The sequence below is a fragment of the Strix uralensis genome, chromosome 6, assembly GCF_047716275.1.
Source record: "Strix uralensis isolate ZFMK-TIS-50842 chromosome 6, bStrUra1, whole genome shotgun sequence".
NCBI classification, from domain to species: Eukaryota; Metazoa; Chordata; class Aves; order Strigiformes; family Strigidae; genus Strix; species Strix uralensis.
In genome coordinates this window covers 8,630,316-8,656,455 of record NC_133977.1, presented here as the reverse complement: position 1 = coordinate 8,656,455, position 26,140 = coordinate 8,630,316, and the positions used below count along the sequence as shown (strand labels likewise).

General features: G+C 37.4%; 1 protein-coding gene across 2 annotated transcripts in view; it reads right to left on the bottom strand.

The window, feature by feature from the left end:
- Positions 1-26,140, bottom strand: part of ZNF804A (zinc finger protein 804A) — a 152,204-nt gene that overhangs the window by 102,278 nt on the left and 23,786 nt on the right. Inside the window, exon 2 of one of the 2 annotated variants that reach the window (XM_074872659.1) lies at positions 14,190-14,241. The exons of the other annotated variant lie outside the window; for it this stretch is intronic. The gene's annotated coding sequence lies outside the window, so the exon portion shown is untranslated. The remainder of the gene's footprint in view (positions 1-14,189; positions 14,242-26,140) is intronic. 2 annotated transcript variants of the gene reach the window in all.

Genomic DNA, 26,140 nt, shown 5'->3' with positions numbered 1-26,140 from the left:
AGGCTTTTGTACTTCTGGATGATAGGAAAGGTTGTGCTGCAAATCTGATTCTGTCAACCTCCACTTTTGGGCTAATTCTCTAGTACAGTTCATTCTCTTGGCACAAAAATGGGAGAGTAAGAAATTAGCTTTTACAGCCCATGGCTTAATTTGAGCTCATTCTTTTCATGTACCAAGGTTAAAAACTCTACATAGACTTTGGTTTTAAGTCAAGTTACTGCTGTACAATTTGTCAGTGGAATGCCTTGTCCCCATAATCAAGTTTCTTTCACCTTCCTTTTTCCAAAAACAAAGCACTGAGATGTGGAAAACATCCTAGCAGACAGATCTTCAATTACTAATGCGGCAGCAGAGTGCAGCATCTAATAGTTTCTAGGCCTTACTCAGCACTGAGCTGCTGTGCAATCCAGAGATAATATTGACAGTGCTTTGGGAATACCTAAAGGCAACACAGCAACTCTTCTTACAAAATTTATATTCATTAGTTTTAGCGTGTTCTTAATTGGTCAACGCAGAGGTAATTGTTCAGTGGATTCATCACCGATCTGTGAGTAGTTAAACACATCTTTGGGAAATTCAGTAAAACTGACATTTGGTGCCAGCAATGCAGATGGAAGTCAGAAGCTGTGAATTCTCTAAATTTACTGCAAGATGTAAACGGGAGATCAGGTAGTACTGATAAATCTCGAGGGCTGCCACAAAACCCCAGTCAGATGTCACAAGCTAAACTTACGCAGAGGGTGACTCAGAATAATTCTTTCTGGGGTTAGTTGCGCTGTCATGAGTTATTTCTGCTGCAGAGGTTCATTTCCCTGCAGACACAGCCGGGCCAAGCAGACCCTCGTGGCAGGCAGCAGTTGGCTCGCACCTGGGATGAAGCTCTCCAGGTATCCGCTGCAAGGCTCCAGTGCATTCGAACACATGGTGCTAGTCCTAAGCAAAAGGTTTCTCAAACAAAAATGAAGCGCTGACTTCGGTATCTGTAAAGTCCCGCTATGACTAATTGCCATGCACAAAATAAAATCATTAATTCAGTGCTTTGCAGCAGTTCTCACAGGATAACAGTTATTCCCTTTCACACTTTCTCTGCCTTTTTAAACCACATTTTCCCATCCAACTTTATTTAAAAAAAGGAAGAAATTAATTACATCTGAAGTAATTAGAAATTTAAAATCCTTTAATTCACTTCTCTCAGACACACAGCTTTAGAATATATTAAGAAGATGTTAGGTCTAATACTCTCCTCAGAAGCCTGAGAGACTAATTTATTTCGATGGAAGACACACACGCCTCTGAAAGCAAATATAGCCATTAACTCCTTTAATCCCTCCCCATCACAAATGATCTATTTTGTTATTTAACTACAGAACTGTTAAAATGGTGAGTAAGAAAGCTTCCAATATACTCAGACCCATGGATGCAAGAGAGGCCTTGCCCTAATGTGCCCCTCATGCCCTGGCAGGCAGCAGCAAAGCAGGTTGCAGTGTTCACAGCCCTGCCTGGACACTCCTCTGTAGGCTGATGGAGCTGAACTCCTCCCTGGCATAAACATTACTGGAGATCTTTAAATCAGTGCACCAAGAGAAATTTGGTATAATGTATTAAAAATCAATAGGCTTGAAACATTTAATTGACCATGCGTTTCCCGAATTACATCTGTTTACAAAAATACTAACTTTAAATGTAATTTATGTATGTACTGCTGAAAAAAGAGCCACATTTCAATATGATGCATTTATTTTTGAATTGTAAGAACATTAACTCATTTGGCAAAACAAGCAGCAAGTACACTGAGATAATTTTATACCATGTCGCTGAAGTAAATTGGCATTAAATTCCAGCTTCAGCACCAAATGGCAAATTAACAAAATGAACAAGCTGAATTTCTGATCGTGTCCCAAGAAGACATACTGGCAATGCACAGTGCAGCACTTGGAGGAAAGCACTAGTAATATACGATTTTACACTACAGCGTTTCACATCAGATCCATCCTCTGTGCGTTCTGGCTGCATTAGATGGTTTGGCCTGATCGCTACAGACAGTCTGCAGTCACAATCTGTTCTCCTAATCTAGCAGATTAAAAATACATCCCAATGATTAAATGAGCATAATAATTTTTTTCCTAGTATCGTAAATGCTATCTGACATAATAGCCTGCAGTAGGTAACTTGACTTTTAGAAGACCACCTATGTAAGTATTAAATAATAGAGAAATCTATGTTTTTGTTAAAACACACAGGCTGCAAAACAAACAAGAGTTGGACAGGTCAGAAAAAGTGGTTTAGAGAGGAAATGTTGGTATATTATTAAAATTATCTGTGGAAAAAACTGTAATATTCCCATACCCAAACACTGAATTTCAAAGTAGCCCTCACAGTATATTAAAATAGATCAAAACTCAGTAAATATTTATTTCACAAGTCACCTACAAAAGGCCTATAATGATCTTTTTCTGGAGCTTTAACATGAAAGATTAGCAAGTGTTTAATTTTTTTTTTTTTAAAGCAATGCAAGCAGGCAAAGCAGCCTAAAGATGATGAAAATTTGAAGGCACCAGCAGACACTTTTAGAAGCCTGAAGATTAAGAGCTTGTTATGTTGCAGAGCAGTTAACACACTTGAACTTAAGCAGGGGATAATTTCTTCCAGATGAGGAAGCAAGGTGGACAGAGGACTCATGATTAATAATTATCCTAATCTACTTTCACCATTCCTGCACTGAGGTTTTTAACAGAATGTGATTTAGCAGCAAAACAGGATAATTTGAGCCTGTGTGCAGGGGATGACGGTAAAGAGGTTTTCACTGTATGCACTCAGTCAGGGCTGTCTCGTTAAAGCTCCGAGTCCCTTTCCATATGCAGTCTTCAACACCCCGTTAAGAGATTTGCTGGCACCCATCCACATGGCAGAGATGCACTAGGCTCTGAGGCCATTTGGCAAAACACTAGAGGATGGTTTTTAAATGTTACATCTAATCCACAATATCCAGCACTAGCTAGACACTACTAGTAGGTTACCTTGAAAAGGCTGTAAAACTTTAACTGTTTTCAAAGCATTCAGAAAACAGGATGATACTCACAGCAAAAAAGGAAAGGCCTTTTTTTGGGGACAAGCTTGAGGAGCTTCCTCCCACCTAATGAACGCACCAAGCAGAAGGACGGGACATGTGTAGGAAAGATGGGATGTATAGGGTATATCCCCTTTTGGGACCGTGAATCATTCTCTGTCCCGAAGGCAGCATACTACATACAGAGTGGGATTAGGGGTACATTCTTTGTAGCCTGAATGTCCATATTACATTACATACTATATTACATTATATTACCATATTTGTAATTGTTCAACACAAACAGCATTGCTGCAGCACAGTAACCACCAGAGCCATCGTACTGGCAGCAGCTTGAACCAGTAACTTGGGAAACACTTGCAGTCTGCTTTGTTGGGTTGAGTGGTAAAACAGTCACCTTGGCATAGCCTGTGATGCTCAAATACATCTGAAGAAAATTGTAATGAAGACCTGTATTGATATTCCAAAGGAAAAAATAAAAAATGCCCTGAGAGATATGTAGTCGTGTATGCCACGAGCAGTGCAATCCCATGACAGATGTAGCAGCAGTCCCCTCAGGTACACTGACTGTAGAAAAGGTCTGCCAAAAGCCACATAGGGCTGCTGAAAAATAATTTGTCACAGCTCGTCATAGCCGGGGGAGGGGACTTAAATTAGAAAAGTCACGTTGTGTTAAGAAAAAACGGGAAAAAATGAAAAATTACGAGAGTGAACAAATGGCATCTTCCCAGAAGACTTTAAGTAACATTTGAAAGTAATCCAAACACAAATATTAGATAGAAAAGAAATCCATTTTCAGAAAATAAATCCATGAGGATGATTATTTTGAAGGTTTGGTACTTAAATGCCAGCAATAAAGTCCTTCCCTTTCCCATGACGTAGCTCTGAACAGAGGCTGACACATAACATAGTGACTTTGCTTTTGCAGCTGTAATGCAAGCAAGGTCCCCGCATCTTAGTTAGGCAGCGAAGAGGGAACTCAGCAAATGAGGTAGAGTACAGCAACAAAAACTTTACCTTCCTATTTTTGTGCCCGTGGATAGATAAGAAATTATTCAGGAGAAACTTAGACATGACCTTTTGGATGGATTCTCTACACTGTACTTTCTACTTTTATACTTGCATATAAAAAAGCCCAGCACTAAACTAGAATTTTATACATGAAGTACAAGAAAGTAAAATATGCAAATATCCCAAACATATAGGTCATTAAAAAAACCACCAGAATCAAACCTCTAAAAGATACACCGTATGCATATTTTCTTTCTGTGAGCTGTCTTACTACCATTCCTATCAGCATTTCCATCTTGGTATTTAACATTTACAGAAGCTGACAAGCTTTGCGAATTCTTCAGGCTCTGCAGAGTCACCTGCCATGAAAACCACCTTGCAAATACCTGACATAATTAGTATCTAGAAGAATCACCATACTTAAAGGTGCGAAATCCAAAAGAAATACAGAAATACAACAAGGATAACCAAACACAGAACAGGGTCAAGTCAGAATGTGCTATTTATATGAAGGCTTTCTGATGCTTCATAATGCTGGTCCTCCCTTAGTTTTTAAAGAAATGTTTTTAACATAATAGGGGATGTTAGAGGTAGCACTATGATGGTAAAACAGGGAATAGAGAATGCACAGATAGGAAATTAGAGTTAAAAATGGTCTGGAAATGAAGATATTGTACCTCTATCATAAAAAGTAAAAGCAACAGATGGAAAATAAGAAGGTCACTCTGTCTGGAAGAGAAACACAAGTAACAAAATTATGCCAGAGATTTTTCAGGGATAAGGACTCCTCAGCTAGGATTTGGGTTATTTTTCTGTGAAGTTGCACAGAAGGAAAGGGACTGGCTTTCTCCCTCTCACTATAAATCAAATTTTCAAGCATCATGATAGTTACTATGCTCACAGGAAAGAACAGGGTATGTTTACAATAGTTAAAAAACTAGCATCTGGCTGATGACTCTTGCAATGTGAATATACCAGGTTGAAAGATAAAAAAACCTCCACTCTGAAAATAGGTTGGGTTGAAACTCATACACAGACCACTACACAGATCGGGTCCCTGCAGTACGTTAAAATACATGAAAATGGGCAGAATTTGCCATGGTCACTGCTACTATAAAAACTTGCATATCATTAACTTGAGTCATTTCCCTGTAATGAATTAAAATTGACTAAGATATTGTGCTTGCCAAATGCAAATGCTAACTAAAAGGATGAGCATCCATCAAAGTAAGTTTGGACTAAATGGTCTGTAAAAATAGCGCTGAGTGTATTTTATACAAGATGCTTCATTTTTGTCGTGTTTTCATTGTACTGAAAACATACCTTAAAAAAAAAAGGGAGCAACTAGATATCTGCATCTTCAAAATCTGCTGTCTCAGCAAGTTATTTTCAGATTAGTTTTAGTAATTTTGGTTTTCATAAAATAAATTCAATCATTTAAAATTAAATTTTAGAAAACTGTAAGGAATTCCACATGGCAAAACTTCATAAGCACTCTTAACAAACATTCAGCTATTTGGTTTTGTTGTTATTTTGTATAATTGTTCTTAAGTGTTTAGTCTTGCAGAGTGGGGCAAATTCTTCAAGACTACCAAAAGAAACTTTGCATCCGCAAGTCAACGAACAGTTCTGAGATAGAGTCTTGTTACCAGAAAAGGACTTTGGGGGTTTTGTTTCTGTGTTTGTTTAGGAAGATACTCAATAAAATCTACAAACAATCATGTACTGAAATAAGAAATTATGTGAACTTCATATACTAAATTATTTTCTTTAATCTAAATAGTAGTAGAATCAGTGTGACAAAATACATAGACAATAGCTAAACTGGACTCTGCAGTCAATTTCCACGTGATTAATACACCACCAAAAACTATGCTGGGGCCTCTAAAATGTTTATCAAAAAATGGATGAAATTTTACTTATGAAAACTGACTTGTTAAGTCAACAAAACCACATATGCAGGCAAAATCTCCATGTGTAAATGGACTGAGACTTGTAACCCAGACTTCAAGGGAGCTGCGGCAAAAAAGGAAGTAAAATAAAATTGGAATTGCACACAATGTAAATTAAGAATTGAGCAGACTGTTATGAGTTTTCTATAGTGCTTAATGCTAATACATTAATGCTTATATCATTTCTCAGAGGTGTTCCATTAATCCCAGTTTGCTGACAAGAAATTCAAGAACCAAAAGACTAAAGCCAACAGCATAAAAACAAACAAAAAAAACCACAGAGACAAAAAAAACCACAAATAAATAAATAAAACAAAAAAAAGGTCACTAGTTATTTGAGGACCCAAACACAGATGCTTAAACACTGATTTTCATTTTTTACCCCTTGGAAGTGTAATCTTCTTATGGCAGTCATGACTACCCCATTTTGTATGTATTTACATAGTAAATATAAGCATACTCCTACGGTAATGTTTGTTGCCCTTCTTTTTTAATTAAAAATTCTGTTTGCTTTTATGTTAGGCATCATTGCTGCAGTCACTGAATTCCTGCTGCAGTCATTCACACACCATGCCACAAAAAGCAGGATCCTCTCTAATACAATATAATTACTGAAACGAAGAGCCAAAGATCCATGCTGTACATGAGGAACATGCTGCATGTATATGGACCGCAGTACTACACTTCCAATTCATTTGCAAAACTCCTTGCTGAAACTAAGAATTCACTGTTAAAAAAAAGAAGAAAAAAACAACAAACAAAATATCATTGCCAAATACAACTTACACCGAAAGGTTTGGTCTTTTGTACTACTTCAGAAAGACTCGAGAATATAATCTGCAAGACGTGCACATATAAAGATCAAGATGTTCAAGACACTGTCTCTGAATTTTTAATTAAAAATCCATCTCAGTAATCCCAAGTATCTGCAGGGATTTTCTTTATGATTTTGCGTATTATGAAATGACATAGAGAAGGTGAAAAGGAAACTACTGTTTAGCTTCTTCCACTACGGAAAATTAGTAAGTATGTAATAAAATCGAAAACCTGAGGTGGCTGTTTTGAAACCACATGCAAGTATGTTGTAGGACTTTTAGTCACAGAACTTTTTAGGTACTACAAGTGACATGGGTTTAAAAACAGCTAGGAAATTAAGGGGCTGGGGGGCAGAAAATAAATCAGTCAAGGCTATTGAATGAAGATCAGTCATGCTCCAAAAGGAAGAGTTAGGTAGGGATTACCTATCCGAAGAGAACATTTTGGAGACTCAGAATATCTTCATGACAAACAACAAATACTAAATTCAGAATGTATGCACAGAAACCAATACAGCTACCAAAGACAACAGTAGTGAAGACAAGCATCTCAACCCAAGTAAATGTACTCATCCTAAAGCTAATCCAAGCAGAATGCAGCTTGCTGAAAAAATTCCCCTCATCTTTCCCAGACTAAGCTATGTGTAAACAACACTTAAATGTCTGCCTGAGGACAGCACCAGGTACTACGAGTTAGACTGACCAGAAATGTTTGGCAATTTCAGTTCTTCAGACCAAGAGCCCTCTCCCTGAACTCTCCATTCATGCAGGTATTGACGTTCTTCAGAGATGAATCCACCAGGCTGGACCAATTATAACATCTAGACCATTCAGGAGAAAGGAACAAGCTCAAAAATTTGAGTCTTGGGCCTGTTGTTATACCATTCATCCTCCACAGTTTTGGGTGTTTTTTTAACATCTACAGAGTTCATTGAGTTAATCTTATTCTACTTAGGTCAGGTTAGAATCAAACCCTGAAACCTTGCTATCTCTTTCCAAGCCTCTCCATTATAAACACAGCAATCAGAAATCTAAAAACATCCTTGTGAATTTAATCCTTCATAAAGGTATATAGTCTCTGCATACATATAATTATAGCACTTGACACGGAACTCCCACTACGACAACAAGGTCATCTCCCCATTGAGAGCTACTAGACAAGAACATCTGTCACTTAGACAAATGTCACCGAGTATATCAACCTGAAGACTTCACTTATCCACACAGAATGAAAAAAAAATATATATATATTTTCAGGTTTATGAGGTGACATCTGTTTGAATGACAGATGCCTCTGCCACAAGAGTGCTGAACACAGTGTTTCATTGAGAATCACCTCCAAAAGACTTTACTAAGTACAATAAACTAAGTGTTCCTTCTTTTATGATAAGCTCTTTTCATACTTTTAAAATCCCATTTATCAGGGATTGAAGTTGCAAAATTTGAAAGAGCTGCATATGCTCAAGTAAGTCAGCCTAAAGCACTTAGAGACACTGCATGACTTGTGCCTAAGCCTAATCCTGATGTTTAGATCTCATTATCTTGGTTTGACCACGAGACTACAAACAAGTCATGCAAATTTGTAAAACATTCAGCATAATTTATAGTAGAATTAAACACTGCTTTGGGTATGTACAGTTTTGGGATATTTATTTTTACTGCTGAATGCTACACTAATCCACAACTGAATTGATCATTGTATTGAATTAGCTATTATTTGATGATTACCTCAAGCAGAACAGAAAAATCCCAAACTAGCAGAGAGTCTTTATGTAAAAACAAAATCATACGGATTAAAACTGTGAAAACACGTAATTTAGTAATTAATACTTTTTAGTTTGTTTCATTAAAATTTAAATACATGTTAGAGAGGCTGTTCATTATTGGTAGGATGCTGTAAAATATTCTATCAAGGATTTTGTTTGTCTTTAAATTATCCTGACTGCTTGAACAACGGTCTTCAACAGTCTGTTGTTTCAATGTCTTTGCTATTATATAGTATTTTTATAGGACAGATATGTAAGTAAATTTTGTATTCTCTTATTGAAAAAAAATAAAAAAAAAAAGCCACAGCCTGAGAAGAAAGATCAGAAGATTTGGCAAAATACAAACGAAAGCGCTCTAGGCAAGGTATCTATGGGATAGTTGAGTCAAATCCATGTTCTCCCTCAGAAGATATAGCAGGACTATTAATGACTTCTCCATCAGATCGAGTCTTCTGGCAGAAAATGAACTCTCCGTAATATCTATCAGATAATCCAAATCATAATATTTTATCTCCTCGTATTGATCTGAGAAGCCTACAAAAATAATTAAGGCATTTGATTTCAAAATAATTTAGCAAAACATTGCAAAGCACCTCCCTGTCTCCAATACCTTGCTGCCTGTCCTCTTCTGTGGGTGGGTCTCTCTGAAGAAATGGTGCTGCCATTATAAAACTCCATCATCTCTCCTGGCTATACAGTTCATCAGATTAATTACATGCAGAGGAGCTGCAGGTCTGGATACTTTACTGGAAAACCAGTTTACCCTGATGGGAAGTGGGTCACAGGGGAAAAACACCTGGTGGGGGAAAAGTGTAGCTCACTACGAAGCATTTTAGCAGTTGTTTTGCAACTCCAGGTAAAGCATTTCTGTTCTGAAAACATCAAAATACATAATTCCCACCCCATCAAAGCTACATTTTTAAAAAAAGTCATTCAGAGAAAGGGAAAAAGTGAAGTTTCAACCTTCTCCGGTGTCTGGGAGAAAAAAGTAATGCTGGTCCATCATAATTTATGAATTCTCCTCAGCTCTAAACTTCACATAAATCCAACAGATTCACTACAACTTGTGAACCTTATCCCCAGGAGGGCTGACTGTTTTTACAATGGCTCCCTGGACATCCAGGGCCAACCCAGCCTTTGGTCCTACCTCCACAACAAAGGTGAGGGGACATCCCCGAACACCAGGACAGGCAAGGGAATCCCTGCTGCCCAGTAGCTCTGCAATGAGGGAGAGCCTGCTGCAGAAGAGCGTATGATGGGCACAAAAAGATGATGAATTTGCAGAGTAGGGTGAATGGCACCTCTTCCCTGGGGCAAGCAACTGGGCCACTGCAGAAAGCTCTGGCCAGGCCGTAGAAGGGGTAAGGAATAATAAGTAGGTTGCAGAAATGGAGCCCTCTACTCAGGCTCCACAGGAGAGACTCCTTCACAACAGCATTTTCTCCAGAATAAATTTAGTGTCACAACACTAGGAAAAAAAATTTAAAGCAAAACCAGTGACAGCTGTCTATATCTCAGCTCATTTCCACGCAAAAAGGATCATTTTTCAGATGCTTACAATTTAAGTCTTGTTTTTTATGATAAATTTAGCACGTTTATTCTTACTTTGTAAATCATTTTTAAAACCTTTGAAATAAAAATGATTAGAGGGGGAAAAAAATGCTTAATGCTTATCAGTATATATTTATGTGCAATCACACAGATTTTTTTGTGATAGGCGCTCAAAATGTGAAAACTAACAGAAGCCATCCTTAAGATTACAGCTAAGTCTTCTGGCTGACCAAAAACAGCTGTAGAACTTTCTAATTTCTTCTTTAATTATTTTACCGTATACTGGATAATTTTTTAAAGATGCATAAATTAACTATGAAGAATATTATCATTGCAGTATGATGTTCAGTATATACAGCAAATAGGATTGGACTAGCTCCTTAGGTCAAGACAAAAATTGTGGTCCTCTTTCACTAATCTTCACATCAATGTGCCACAAACAATTGACTTTCCCAAACATGTCATACAAAACCAAACATACAAAACAAAACAAAAATACAAAACAAAAATATGTAAAGTAAGTAAGTAAAATGTTCCTCTTCATCTTATTTTCCACAGGTGACTGAAGCCAGGCACAGTCCAGGATTTTTGATAGCCATTAATTGCATTCACATCTAAATTTTGTTTTTAACTTCCCTGCTCAAGGTCAAGGATAAATTCATGAGCTGCATCCAGATCTCCTGTACCCAGGTTAAATCACTAAGCCACAGAAATCAAAGCCAAAATCCTCACTGAAGCACAAAGTAGCTCACTGTAGCACAAAGCCAAAAGCCCTAAGGGGCTGTTAAAATATTAGCATGTTCTTTCATTCTGGGCTATTACAACACAGTCCCCATATGTATCTGTCCTGTTAAAAACTGGTATCTGAAGAATTATATCAGAATAAAACTTGACCATATGCCTTAATGACCAGGTACAGCATTTTAATTCAAAGACAGAACAATAAAAGACCTGATAAGAAGTTCAGTAGCATCTTATCATTAAATCAGCATTACAACTATGGAAGGTGCTATTGATGTTGATAAGGCTATCATAACTTATGAACAAGTAACACTGAAAAAAAAATTTTTCTTAATCCCTAACTTTCAACCATGACCTTATAGACTAAAATGGCATATGGGTAAAAGGGATTTAATTATCCATGTAGCCCTAAAACACTCAGAAGATCATCAGAATGAAAGAAAAGTATTTCACTATACTTTACTGTAAAAATGTAAGATTAACTTCAATTAACTTCTCTGCTTTACAGTTAAATCAGTCCAAACTACTGTGATTAGAAGAGTTAACTATTTTAAGTATGTTGTTGCTGGAAATTACTTAAGAAATATTTTTTCCCAAAAAATTCTTCTGCCCTTCTCATTGTTTTCACACTATTTCAAGTTTTTCTTAGTTATGCATGTTTCACATTCTCTCTCAAGTATTGTGACACTAAAGCAACTTATACTTCAAAGTATTTTAAATTACTAGTGTATAAAAATGAAGGCAATCAGCTTATTACTATAAAAAGAAACCTGAATTCAAGGCAAAGTATATTAAATTTGATTAAAATCAGATCAAACTAATGGGCTTTAAAAATATGTATTTCATGTTAGTGATTGTATTTATTCATTCTGGCTAAATGCATCTCAAACACCATACTCATACCACTTGTTAACACCACATCACAAAAATAAATTTAACAGATCAAAACTTCACAAGTGAGGTTTAAAGAATTTTTAATAAAACATGTCAATATACCCTAAAACATCAGGCCACAACTGTATGGTGCCAGAGAATCCTATCTCAACCATCCACTGGCAGACTGAATCACACGGTACGCTCTAAGCACTGAGACTAAGATGACTGTCCTGGCTGGACCCGCTGTACACAAGCTTCTGGTATCTGCCTTCTTCCTCTAACCCTGGGAGTCCTTCTGGCTTGGCCAACAACCAAGTTCACACAGTGACACACACGTTAACTGGCTTACCTTGCAAACATCTTACTGTTGTATTCTTTTCATTAAAATTAGAGGGAAATTAACACTGCTCCCCTTGCAAAGGTTATTTTATATGATTTCTCCACTCCCTTTCTGGGCACAGTTCCTCCTCTTTTCCTCCTTGTAAGCTACCTCCCCTTTTTGTTTTGCAAGGGGAATTCTGTGGGGTTCAAGCTCATATTGCTGCTTATGTGCTTTGTATACAAAGCTCAGCCTGGAGAAAGTCACTCTTGGTATTTGGTTTAGTCTTGTACAGAACAAACTGATGTGGAGATCTTTCTCAACTCTTTTCACAGTTGTCTCAAAATCCCCCACGTAGGAGTTCTGCATGTTCAACTCATTGGCATGCTCAACCATCAAAACCTTTCCCCGCTCGAAAAGAGCCTGTTAGGAGCTGTAAGGTCTAGCTAACAATCAAAAAAATTTCCAATAATTATAAAGCAGAAGCAGATCTACTTCATCCAAGCATGGTACTAGAACTATTTTTCTTTTATCTTTCAGCAGTGATTTTTCTTTAGCCAAAGGGATATTAAAAACAAAAGTGGTCATTCCAAAACTTACAGGAGTTTTAATGTCTGTAAGAAAAAAAAAAAATATCACCAGATACTTCATTATTAATTTGTTCTGTTTGCATAATCCTTGAAAACTTATACCTGGCAACAGTAGAAATTGAGATACGAATCACTTTGTGAAAAAAACACTTCTAAACAGAATTTTTATAAATTATCTTAAAGAGAACTATTAAACTAATGCATTGTGGATGCGCAATTACTGACATAAGAGTTCCAGGAGTTACCAGCTTGAATCGTCTGAATCATAAACCATCACAGATTTTATGAAAATAAGGCAATATTTACTGAGGCACTGGTCTAAAAATCAACAATGTTGGCATTAGAAGAAACCCAAAAGTACTGTTGATCTAAAGTGATAGCATACTAATGTTCTGAATACTAAACTTATTTCTGCTATAAGCAGAGAAATAGATGTTAGTACCCAGCACATGAGTACAAATGGAAAATGGGTGGGAAGATTTTTTTGTGTGTGACAAGTGATATACTATGAAAAAACATATGTACAAAAGATACAATGATTTTTCATTTAAAATAAAAGATATTTTTCCCATTCCTCCTGCCACTACTCCACCAACTTTTGGACTGAGCTTGTAAGAGCCTCACAAGGTTCAGCTTGCCTTTTTGTTGAGAAAGCTTTTATTCACTGTGAAGAATATAAGACTACTGCTTTTCTAACTACCGAGTATCCTGGTAAAACTAAGCTGGACTGCTAAATTTTCCTAAGCATTTTGCAAAGTACCTTCCTCCACAGATTTTTTTTTTTTTTAGTGGTGTTATGCTTACTGTAGAATTTTTGTACTCATATGTTGAGATTACAGTTTGGTTTTTTTCATTATTTAAAACAGTTGTGTACTATGTGGATAAAATTCTAACCATCTCGTGCTATATTTTAAACGAAAACCCAGTCTTTTAATCTACCCATGGCAGATTAATGTCTTTAGCAGGAAACCTCGGATTTAACACTTCATTTGTTTCCCAGAGTAAAACCTCTGAGTATCAAGGTTATCCAGTTCCCCAAAGCCACACCCAACGAGTCATTGCTGAGGTGTTGCAACAGGTATGCATATACTTATACAGTACAAACTATTACATTTAACACACACCAGCAGAAAAACAAAGATGAAAATTGACTTCAAAAGCTCTGTATTCATAATGATGATGCTACAAAACTGACCATGGTTTGCTCCCCACCATCCAACACGTCAGGGTAAAACACCAGAGGGTTTAGGGCTGAGGGAAGACAAAGACAAGGAAAGAGAGAGAATGAGCGGCTGCTTCATAACCATCCTTCGCAGAAGTCTCAAGAGGATTTCAAGCGAATTACAGACCACGTTAATCCCAGCTCCCTGCCTGACTGCCTGAGTAACCACCATAAAGGATAAGAATAAATTTATAAGGTGTCTGCTGTCACAGGACCAGAGCATGGAGCAGGTGCCTCCAGCCCCCCTGACACTCAATGGTATGCAGAAATGGCACAAACCTCTTATTTCTGTGTCTCTTGATGCTCCATGTACATGGCCAAGGATTTGACCCTAAACAAATAAAAAAAAGTGAATGCTGTAGTACACACCGATAAAAGCCAAACCCCCTGCAAAAAAAAAAAAAAAAAAAAAAATCCTAAAACAACTAAAAGCCCTCCCCATTAAAAGAAAAAAAAAAAAAAAAAGTGTTATTAAGGAAAAAGAATCCTGAAATCCCGACAATGAAGTCACATCAGTGTAAATATAGAAAAAATATGCTGCTGAGTTTATACAGAGTATCCAAGCTCTGAGATTGCCTTCTATATATTTTAAAAATATATAATATATTTTCAAAGGATCCACATGGATATAGTTATAGCCACTTCCATAGACCAGTAGTTACACGTTTAATCCCCATCAGGAGGATAGCATGGTTTACAACAAAAAAAGAGTTTAGCAAAGTAGTTGGGAAATCAATTGCAATAAAACTCACCAAACTAAAATTTTTCTGATTTGGCATGTGTGGTTCAGGGAGGGATTACCAATTTTATTCACTTCTATGTCTACTTAATAATCCCAAATTCATCTATATGACGTACTAGAAAGACAGATTTAAGTCTGTTCCAGAAAATCTCACCTTAGAACTGATCAGCCTGATGGCTGCTAGCTGATGCCTGCAAGCAGTTGGTGCTGATTGCTGTAAGGGGCCTCGGACAAGAATGCGCCCAAGGACATAATTTTTGCAACTGTGATGGGTACATCCCAGGGAGGACAGAGAAACCAACAGAGAACATGTTGTAGTCAAAGATAAGAAAGCTGAGAAACTTTACAGATAGAGCAATGAGCCAAGACAAGGCCTTATATGAAAAGAAAAAAGACACATCTCAGAGTTCATGGAAAGGACACTAAGAGACACCTCTTCAACAACCACTAGGGACCACCAAAAACCCCCATGGAAGCCCCCTCAGAGACCCTTCCCCAGATTTTAGTACACTTGCACAATGTATTAACATATGCATTAGATCCTCTGAAAGTAGGTGTGTACTTCTCGGAAATTACATGAATATTCATTTATTTTATTATATACACTAAGTGTGCTTTTGTCTTTTGGCATGCATGTTAGGTGGAATGATCCACCGTGCATCCAGTGCTGCAGTAAAGAATGCCTGCCTTCTAAAACTTCAAACTAAGTCTTAGGGGGTTCTTTTGAGACCAAATTTACGGTAACAAGCCTTACCCGATTCATCTTTTCTCCACTCTTGAGATGGGGCTGAAGGCACGTAGTGCACCCCCATGTCACCATGCGTTTTAAAAGAAAAAAAGACATTGATTTTACTTCTGTACCCTTGCCATGGTCTTCCAAGGAAAGAAACAGTCAAGTTTCCAAAAGGTGTTTTATGACCTCAACTCTTATGTTTTTAAAATAAATAGCAACTAAAACTTTACTCCTCAGATTACTGATCAGAGGCAATGGAAAACAAGCATAGGAAGATAATACTGTAGGTCAGCCAATGTTGTAATTGTAAGTGTAAGGAAGAAGAGATGGGGGAAAAAAGCAACTATCAAGAGTCTGGCCAACCACTTGTACAAAACAACTTTGCTTAATGTATTTAGAGTCACTCTCGGGTAGAAATAGCTAAGCATCGCTGCACCAAGAGAGCCAGGAGATGCAATTAATGAGGTCACTGTCTACGGGAGAACTCCTGGCAGAAACCGAGGCTGAGGTTCCTGGCAGGAGAACTCAGGACCTGCCAGAAGCTGCAGGAGTTGGATGAATCAGATCTTCACACAAATGTCTGAGTGGGGAAAAAGGAAAAAAAAGAAAAACCCCACAATGTGAAAGCCACCCTGCTTGTGCAACTAACTACATTAAGCTAAAATTTAGTAGTCAGTGCCACAGGATATTTCAGTTGTATTTTTTAAAGCAGCTTTGAAGGCAACATCTGCTTCCTAAAAATGCAGTCCAGTTCTTCAGTAGATTTCTCCACCACTAGATCACAAACCACTATGCATACATGTCCATCATCAATATCCATCCCTGAGATTAAGAGATTGGTAACAGAAGGAGACTTGTGGGAGGATAAAACTTGCCTTATATCAAACAAAACAACATGAAAAGGATACAAAAAAAAAGACACGTGGGAAGTTATTTCAAGTTAAAAAATTTTCTTGCTGACAAGAATAATACACTTTCTTCCATAATGGAGCACATTGGTCCTCCTAATTTGCTAGTCTTGTAATCGGTAGCTTTATCTAAAAATTTTAATTCTAACCCTTCCTGCAATGAAAAATTCTAAACCTAATCAATGCAATTATGTAATTAAGGAAAATACGAAGTTTTCTTGCAAAAAAATACATTTTTATTGCTAATGCGCTTGTGTCATACACCTTGTCTACTTCCTTGAAAAGCAAAACAAATTAATATAGAGAAATATAGTGTTTCCCTGCTTACTCAGAATAAGAAGAAACAACCCTCCTGGACATGAACAAAAACAAGCACTGCATCTGTGAAGGTATTATTGACATATATTCAGAATATGAGGCACTGACTGGCCATGCAGAACAGACAAGACTAAATTATGTCCACATAAAACTGGAATTTTAGGTCTTCAGACTTTTAAAAAAAAAAAAAAAAAAATCAATCTTACAATAAAAGGTGTATTTCGTGACACAAAATTACAATCATTAGGTGAGTTACCCTACTATGAAATAATTTCATTATAATATGTTTAGCTCCTTAAAATTGTCTTTGTAGATAGTTTCCTAGTAAAATATTTTTTGCAATAAAGTAATTTACCAAGAGCCAAATTGCTTTGCTGCTGTTAAGACTTTCTCCTTTACCTATTTTATTTTTGCCTTGACAATGTATTTTAAAGGCAGTAAAGCAGAAAGCAGTAAAAGAAGCAATAATGAAGGAAGAGACACACGAAGTGATCCTTAATGGATTGTCAGCTCATGAAGGCAATTCACAAGCTGGAGCAAAATGAGTTCTACGCACAAAAGAAATCAATACTCATTGTAGCATCCTTCCTGCTACACTGCAATTTATCAGCTAAGCAGAGCACTGTCACGTCTCATAGGCCTCAGAAAACTCCCTGCTCTCGGAAGCAATATTTATTCTCCACGGGTTTCTCCCCAGCTGAATCAGATCCATGTATAGTACCCATGTGCTGACTCGCAGAAGGCCCGAACAAGGCAGTTTCTTCACCAACAAAGACCAAGGAGGCACCTGTATAACATAAGCTTGAGAACCACGCACAAAACAAGACATCCCTGGAGTGCCATCTATCACTCTTATTGCTGCTAACATCTCTTTAGTTACCATATCAGTATTTACACAAGTAAATATACCGTAACATTTATCATTTAGCTTTAAACTAGGTACATATTCAGACTACATGAAGTTTGCGTCATGCAATGTATTTTAAAAACAGCCATTAAAACAGCAAACACTTTCTTAAAAATTAATACATTAAAATGAACAAGGGACCATCCATATACTTACATTTATGAATCCAAACATTTCGGAAGTTGTGAAGAACAGTAATAATTTTGCCCTGGGCAAACTCATAGTAATAACACTACTACATCTAACCTTGAAATAAGTAAATACTTCCCAAGTCCTAAAATTGGTCCTCACAAGCCCAATTTATTAACATGAAAATTTTTGAATGTAATTCAAATTCAGAGGCATACAGCCCCGCAAGCCTACTAACGTGGCTGGAATAAATAAGACTACAGAACCAAGCAACACGAAGGTCACAAACTCACCATTTACCTAATGGAGCATATTTCTGCATTTCAAATTATCTGAAGTCTTTTAATGAAACATTATGCCGTTAAATAAGATAACCTCCCTGTTAAAGAAGTGCTCACCTCAACTCACTGCGGTAAGAAGATTCCTCGATGCAGTGATCGGCTTCGACAGGGTGCGAGTGTTCTCAGTAATTAGCAGTGACACAAACCAAGATTGAGTGGGCAGAAACCTCTTCCTGGAGAGCAATGATGTCAAACTACCTGCTCTTCCATAGGACACAGGAAGATGCTTGGAAATTGTGGATAAGTGTTCTGAGATTGGTTTTGAGTTGCTCAGAGGTCAAGCTATGAGTTTTCAAATGGTAACTTTCAATCCTGCCCCGGGAAGTTTTAGAGTGTCTATTCTCCCTCCTTCCCCTTCCTCCAGACTATATGGCCAGTGTTTAAGACACCTTTGGCATTGGTACAGTAACTACGCTGTCCATTTCACTGGTAGCGTAATAGGAAAAACTGGAATGAAGGAAAAAAGCGGAACTGAAATGGAAATGGGAACACACCATTCTGTTTCATCAGACTCCTCCATGCACACAAAGCACCCTGGATACTTGTCAGACATTAAAACATGGGCCGTAATGACAAGATCACCCTTGCAGACCAGCTCAATTCCCTCAAAAGGTAAAATTTACTGTTCCCTCTGAAAAAAAGAAATAAATCTTAAAGGCAATCACTCAAACCCACAGTCATTTCATGCTTCCAAATACCAGCTACAAAATTCCAGAGCTGAAAACCCCAATCTTTATTTTAAATATCCATTATAAACAGTATAACGAAAACACACTTTTGAGGAAAATATAAGAAAACTCTCAGATGTGTTTTCAGAAAAAATTTTGATGAAATTTTTCTTCTCCTCCTTTTTATTAACAACAGTACCAAACCAATGAAGCAGAACTGAGGAGTAACAGTGAAGCTACACTTTTTAAAGACTTTCCCCTGAGCAAACAAGCATCTTCAAGAGCTGATCAGTTCTTCTTCTGATACCTTGCCTCCCTCTCTCAAAGAAAGAGAAGATTTTGGTCAGAAAACTTAAGAAACTGGTACAATAGACAGAGCAAATTTGGAAAAAAAAAAAAAAAACAAACCTCTTGGGAAGATGCTGCCTATATTCTGGTAATCTTGGCCATTTCTTTTTCTAGAAGATGTCCCACTAATTGCAATGGAAGTACTCAGAGTAAAGTATTAGTTCATGCAGGTAAAGCACTAAAATCTAGGTCTCATCAGGCAACATTTCTCAAACACAAACAAGTCTACCACAAAATTTTCTGTTGAGTTTCTTTCAGCTAAAGAGCCTTGGAGCACCATACATTAACGTCAGGAGGACCACAGAAATTAAATGGGACGTGACAGTGAATGCCAAGAGCATGTGAGAGAGAAAGAGAGACGGTGTATAAAAGATATTGCCTCCTAAAAAATTAGTAGGAAAAAAGCTTGAATAAATATTGTGAACATAGTTATGAAATTATTTTTTTCTTAATAAGCTTCAACACAAAAATACAGCAGACTGACATATTTTCCTAAATTATCAACATTTAGTATCGCTTCAATACGCACAGAATCCTCGAGGGTTTGTTTGGCAAAATAGTTAAACCTAACACACACAAACCTGATAATTTAGTGGAGAGGGGAAAAGAAGGTCTGACTGTATCAAAAGTTGCTAGTATCTGATGAGCTATGCTGCAAAAAGAGAGCTATGAAAACACCTAGAGAGCCCCAGACATAGAACTGCTAACCTTGTTAAAAGGAAAAAAATCAAAAGGAAATAAAAACCATCAGTGGTAACAGACACTGAATTTCAAAAACAGACAGTGAAGATCCTCTGACAAAACCCTCAAAAAAATAAAGGAACTTTACAGAGGAACTTGCTGGAGCTTTGGATTTATTTCCAAGACACTTATCTTAAGAGTAATGCAGTGAACAGGAGGACATTCAGTAAGAATATTCTTTCACTGGTTTAAATAGTAGTTTTCACTTTGGTCTTAGAAACCTTTGGACTGAAAGATCTCTCTGCACATTTCAAATTTCTATAGGATCTTCCAGTTCCAGAGCACTTGGTGAGGGCGTGCAACAAGAGCTGGGTAGAAGGCCTCAGCCAGAGCCGTACTCAGTTGTAGCTGCCTGTAAGGTGATTTGGATGAGGATGTGTTCATTATTTGGCACTTCTCATCTACTGCTGGTAAATCTCCACACAAACAATGAAAACAATTATTTGGCAGATTACGGAAACAAAAGACTTTCCCTTCACGAATCAGCAGTTTTAAAAATAACATTAAACCATCCATGCACCTCTTCATCCTTTCCTCACTAATCTCTACCACTCACTCCTTTAAACCACCATATCCTGAAAATACACATTAACCCCAGATCCTTCACACACAACTCCACTTCCAACATATAAAACTCAAAGGAAAAAAAACTTACATAGTACACACATAGTTCTGTGCCCTATTCATAGTTCATCAGTCTGTAGGTCACTGCTTAAGACTTAAAGCAGGATAAGATTAAAGATTAAAATTTTGTACAGTCTTTGTACGAGCAGAGACATTTTTTTGATTTCTTCTCATTGGAAAGGTTACATTTAGCAGGAAGAATAAATACCTTGGTCATTTCAATGTAACTACAGTCTACCAATAGTCCTGGTTTTCAAGCAGTGAGGAAGACTTCCTCCTACCACTACTATAACATATTTTTTAAGGGCTTGACACATACAAAATAAAGCAGGTTGATATGTAGGTAGGCTATAAAAACAAATATATTTGTGCAAATAGTTCAGGTACATGTATGTAAACTATAGAGCTGAATGTTAAAAGTTGAGCACGAAACCTGTACATATTTAAAAAACAGACATACGCATACATATGCACCTATATATGTATTTTATGTACACACAGAGTACATATAGATAAATGATAATCAATAGCCAAAGTATGTAGCCACTGGACTGAAAAAGCATGCTTAAATTCTCTCCATAATTACTTCAGTAAGAAAAAAGAAAACTGGAATGGATAACTCATCCCTACTTATTACAAGATTTTCAGTCACTTAAAGGATAATATAATATTTAAACAATTTTTAATAGACAGAACTAGCTGCATCACCTACTAGTAGCCAATTATGTTAGATTTAGACAAAATACTAACCCTACTAATGTGTATATACATCTTTTTATTGACTTCAATATAACCAGTATTCCACTTTCAGCACCGAGTCTGGAAAACCAGTATGCATTCTCAATATTTTGAGGCCAAAACCTATTCAATATGCTTATCTAATTTATAGGTTTTGTCAGACATACATACAAGCTGACAGTCCAAAAGAGCTTCCAGCTTGAAAAAAAACCCAAGATTTCTTACAAATAAGTTGTGCCTCTTACCAAGACATGCAGAGATTAATTAGTTTATTTATATTACTACATTTTTTCTGTGTTTGCACTACATGTTTCTCAATAACATTATAGCCAGATGCTTCAGTTCTACTAGGTCAGACCTTTACTGTCTCCTTGTCACATACACAACATGTATATACAAAAATCAGAACTTTATATATGGAAATATTAAATTGTCTGTTTTCTCAACATGACAGGCCTGGACCAGAAGTCACCATTCCAAGTCAGTGATACACACTGCCATGCACATCAGAAGAACGTGCACATCTACCAAAACCAGGACCACAGACAGCAACTGCAGTGCTGCCTTTCCAAAACAGCAAAAAGAGGAATGTTACTTTTCCTCTGGTTATCAGTAGACTCAATAGAGTTTTATCACTCAGAAGATATCGGCATTCCTTCTTCAGACACTCCAAGCATACTTAACTTTACATGTGAATTTTCAGATTCTTACTCATTTTCACTCCTTTATCAAAGAATTTACTTCCCTGCATGACAGAATCTATCAGATGAGAAAACATCAGGGGTAGTCATGAAGTTTCCGAAAGGAATTATCACAGATTATAACAAAGTTGTCACCTTAACGGGATTTGTCACACAATATTTTAAATTAACTCATTAGATCTACAGAGGATAACAATTACATTAAAATACAAGGACCCAAACCTGAATCAGTCGTTAGGTCCATAATGGACTCTATCAACTCACGTGTAAATCCCAGGCAGCATGCCCAAGAGCTTGGGTTTGCATGTTTATACCAGAAAGCACATGTTGCAAAATACTTCACTTAAGCCTTTTTCTTTTCTCATGCAATCATTTAAGTAATTTAAATAATATTATAGAAGTCTTTCTTGTATTAAGGCATCTACTACACTGTGAAGAACTGTAATCTGCTCTAAGTTCCTTTTTGGGAAACCATCTCCTTTACTCCATTAAAGTCAGTTCTAAAAAGATCAAAATAATTAATCACTTTATCAGTTAGGCTAGCAGAATGGTAACACTGCTTAAAAAGAATAAAACATAATATACACAACACTCTTGGTGATACCCTGGTCCTTTCTCAGTGAGCTTTGGGACTTGATGGAGAGCAGGAGGAATGGAAGAAGCCTCTGGATAGCTCTGGAACCTGTGGTGCATTAACATCTACCCGGTTCCTACCACATTCGCTCTAAACATTCAGTGGCACAGAACCCACAGCTGTCACGAAGAGAAGGATTTTGCATTCATGAAAGCAGCATGAACCTTGGAGGGGTCAAAATAAATCTAGCCTGTAATGTCTCTAACCCCCTTCTAACAACTGGTTATAGTGAGAAAATCACCTTCTTTTACATCAGAAATCCAAACAGGGGGGGAAAGGGAGAACTTAAAGCATAGTGTCATCAGTAGGTAAGCAGACATGGCTAATTTACTACGTGCATATTCACAAAATGCTTTTCAAAACGTGTATGAGAACACTAGAGACAGAGATGCTGACAGGAGCATCAGTTGCTAACACATTTCTTCTCTAACCTTTTCTCCTCTTCATACACACCAACCCAAGCAGTTAGCAACTGCTACTTAATCCAAATCAGAAGATGCATACAACTGAGTTTATCTCAAAAGAAACCACAAAAAGGCAATCAAAATCAATTGCCAGTCTTCTCAAGAATGCCAAATACCTAACACTCATGACATGAGACTGGAGCTCAGACAACCTATGCTTGCTAACTGCTGCCCCAGTGTGGTGTATGTTTTAACAGACATAAGTATCTGGATTACAAAGAAAAATAATCCTGCTTCATACTTTTCTCATATTCCTTCTTTTGGATTTTCCTTTAAATCTCTACATAAGTAACAGGGAATAGTGTGCTTACGGAAGATCGCTATGTGTCAGATTCCCCCTGTACTGGAAAAGAACCACCCAAACATACATTTCTTTTATTTCCCGATTCAACTGTTCCTTAATTTTACCTTGGGTTTGTCAAGCCAGATACACAGCCAGCTTTACATCCCTGCCCATCCCCTCAAATCAAGGATTTGGGAAAAGCTGACTTACACAACAGAAGAAAAAAGGTTAAAAGTAGAAAGTTCGGGGGAACAAATAAACACTGGAGAGGAAACAAGAACAGGGTTCTAAGGGAAAGTCCAAAACGCCTTGAATCAGTCAGAGAGATGAAGCAGTATCTAACACCCATAAGAACAGACAGACACCTGAGCCTGTGAGGAACTAGGAACTAAGAGCCTCCCACTGAACTGCATCCTATTTTACATGTTGGTTTCTACTTTAAACAAGAGTCGAAATCAAATACACTAAACTTTAAATAATAAACTAAATCAAATATACTAAACTATACTGTAAATCAATCTAGGCTGCTCCAGATGATGGTGTCAATAACAACAAAAAATTAAGTACAGTGAAATTTAAATTCCTCGGAATTAAAGTGTGAGCCCATGACTCTGTTGCATTAATATCAGCCAGCTGAGCTGTTGGAGCTGTTCTCAGGTATGGGTCCCTCTCCTGGGAAAGCATCCCTCTGGCTAAGCCTATGACCAAGCCCTTTACCTCCTTTCTCCCTTTAGGTGCTCTAACTATACTTTATCCTTAGCCAGGTCACAGCCAGCTCTTTCCTGGCATCTCCATATTCCTCTCTGTAAAACTAACTGGTGTGGCAGACTCAGTCTTTAATTCCCCTTTTCAACAGCCCTGAAGAATACAGTGTCCCTTTTCTAGTCCAATGGAACAATAACAATGTATAAAAAAAATACACAAATAGTTGTAGTTTTTCTTTTAAGTCCCCAACTTGCTGATGACAGTTAACATAGTCAACTCCCCCAATCCATTTTCACCTACCCTGTTTTATCTCACTAGCTAATACTGATTTTTTTCCATTACACTTATCTCTAATGCAACAGTTTCACAGTACTCAAAGCCTTCATAAGAATTCATTGATAAAGACTGCAAAAATTATTAAAATTGAAAACATATAAGATATGGACATAAAATCAGAGTAGTTATAGATCTCTTAACACAAAAATCTTTCCCACCTCCCAGAAGAACCCACACCTCTTATGATGTCATCATATTGGATAGTTGGCCATAGTACAGGTGAAGATGAACTACAGTTCATGAGGACAAGATCCCTCAAGGACAAAGCTCATATTTCCAACCTTCTGCTGCTGCTCAGAAGTCAACCCTCTACTTTATTCCCTTGCATACTCTATAAACCAAGGATGGCACCACAGATCCCATCCAAAGTGGACTCCCAAGGTCACATTCACACGTGTTTATGGACGCTGAATGTGCATGCGGTCAGATCACTGCTGGAGCTCAAGCCTGGGTTAGGTCAGATACAAAGACGTATGTGAAATGGATTTTATGTTGGATTCATGTTGTTGGCAGGACAGACAACAGCAGCTCTAGTTTAACGCTAACATAGACAGGCTATGTGTGATTCACTGTAAAGTGTACTGGCCAAAGCTACCCTTTCACATCCAGATAAAGAGCGAGATCTGTGCTACATCCAAACATTTTTCTAAGTTTGGCAGCAAACTCAAAGGGCACATAAACTAAAAAGAGAGAACAGTGCCATACTCCAGACAACAGCAAAATTCTGTTTTCTGTTTATTTGCCCAAAGTGAACTAATACCTATCTTCTCCTCCACTACAAATGTCTATCATGCAGTCCAGTATTCATCCCCACTGTGCTCCGAAGAAATTGCATTTGAATAGACATGTCAATACTCAAATAAAAACTCCACATATGTAGTCCAACCAGAATGGTTAGTGATTCTCTACAGCCTACAAAATCTTCATATGAGGTACACTGTGTCTATGTAATTATTTATTACTAAAAGACAGGAATATAAAACACAAGCATCCTCTTTAAAGTTTGGTGTTAGGATGAGTGGAACTATGCTCACATAGCAGGTTTCCTGGAATACTTACTTTGAACTTGATAAGCAGACTTCTAAGATTACCTTACTTCCAGGCTAATTTATTTGTAAATTGCAGTAAGGTATTATAAATGTAAAGTACTCACTATTATCTTAACAATGATTAACAATTAAACTCTTCCATCCTTAGCAGACCTCCACAAAACCATTGTGATTTTATCTGTATTTCTCTTATTAGGCTAATTCCCAAGGGAATATATGATGTTAAAAGTTGCAAAAACAGATTTTTGAATAGGAGCAAAGCAATGACCTTCTTGACTAAGTTACTGTGCCTGGAAAAGCTCTAGATAAAATAACCTATCCTTCTTATAATTATGAGGGATCTGGGGGGAGGGAAAAAAAGGAAGTGCTATAATTTTAAACTAACTTACATGAATGCTACATGCCCTAAACTCCACAAGTAGATTTTGAATTAAAAGCATACACCAATTAAAGCAGAAGGACAACCAAAACCAAACAAACAAGGCCACGGGAGCAACCTGCGAACAGCAGAACTGGCCAAACCAAGAGAAAGCCCCCGGCAGAAGGGGAGAGGAGGGCTGACACTCAGACAAGCCTCCCTGCACTCACAGGGGAAAAGGAAACTTCTCCACTTCTCCAGCCCAACCAGACAAGAATAAAGGAGCCGATAAGCTCTCATATTTTTCACTACTTTCCTACATAAACATCTTATACAACATAATAGACCATCCTGTTGGGTTTTGGGGAGTTTTGGTTTGGTTTGTTCGGTTTTGGTTTTTTGGGTGTGGGCTTGTTGGTTTGTTCCCATGGGACTACAGATGTGAGTGCCAGGGCTGGAGATGTGCCAAGAGTTTGAGACCAAATTGGTAGGCAACAAGAAAC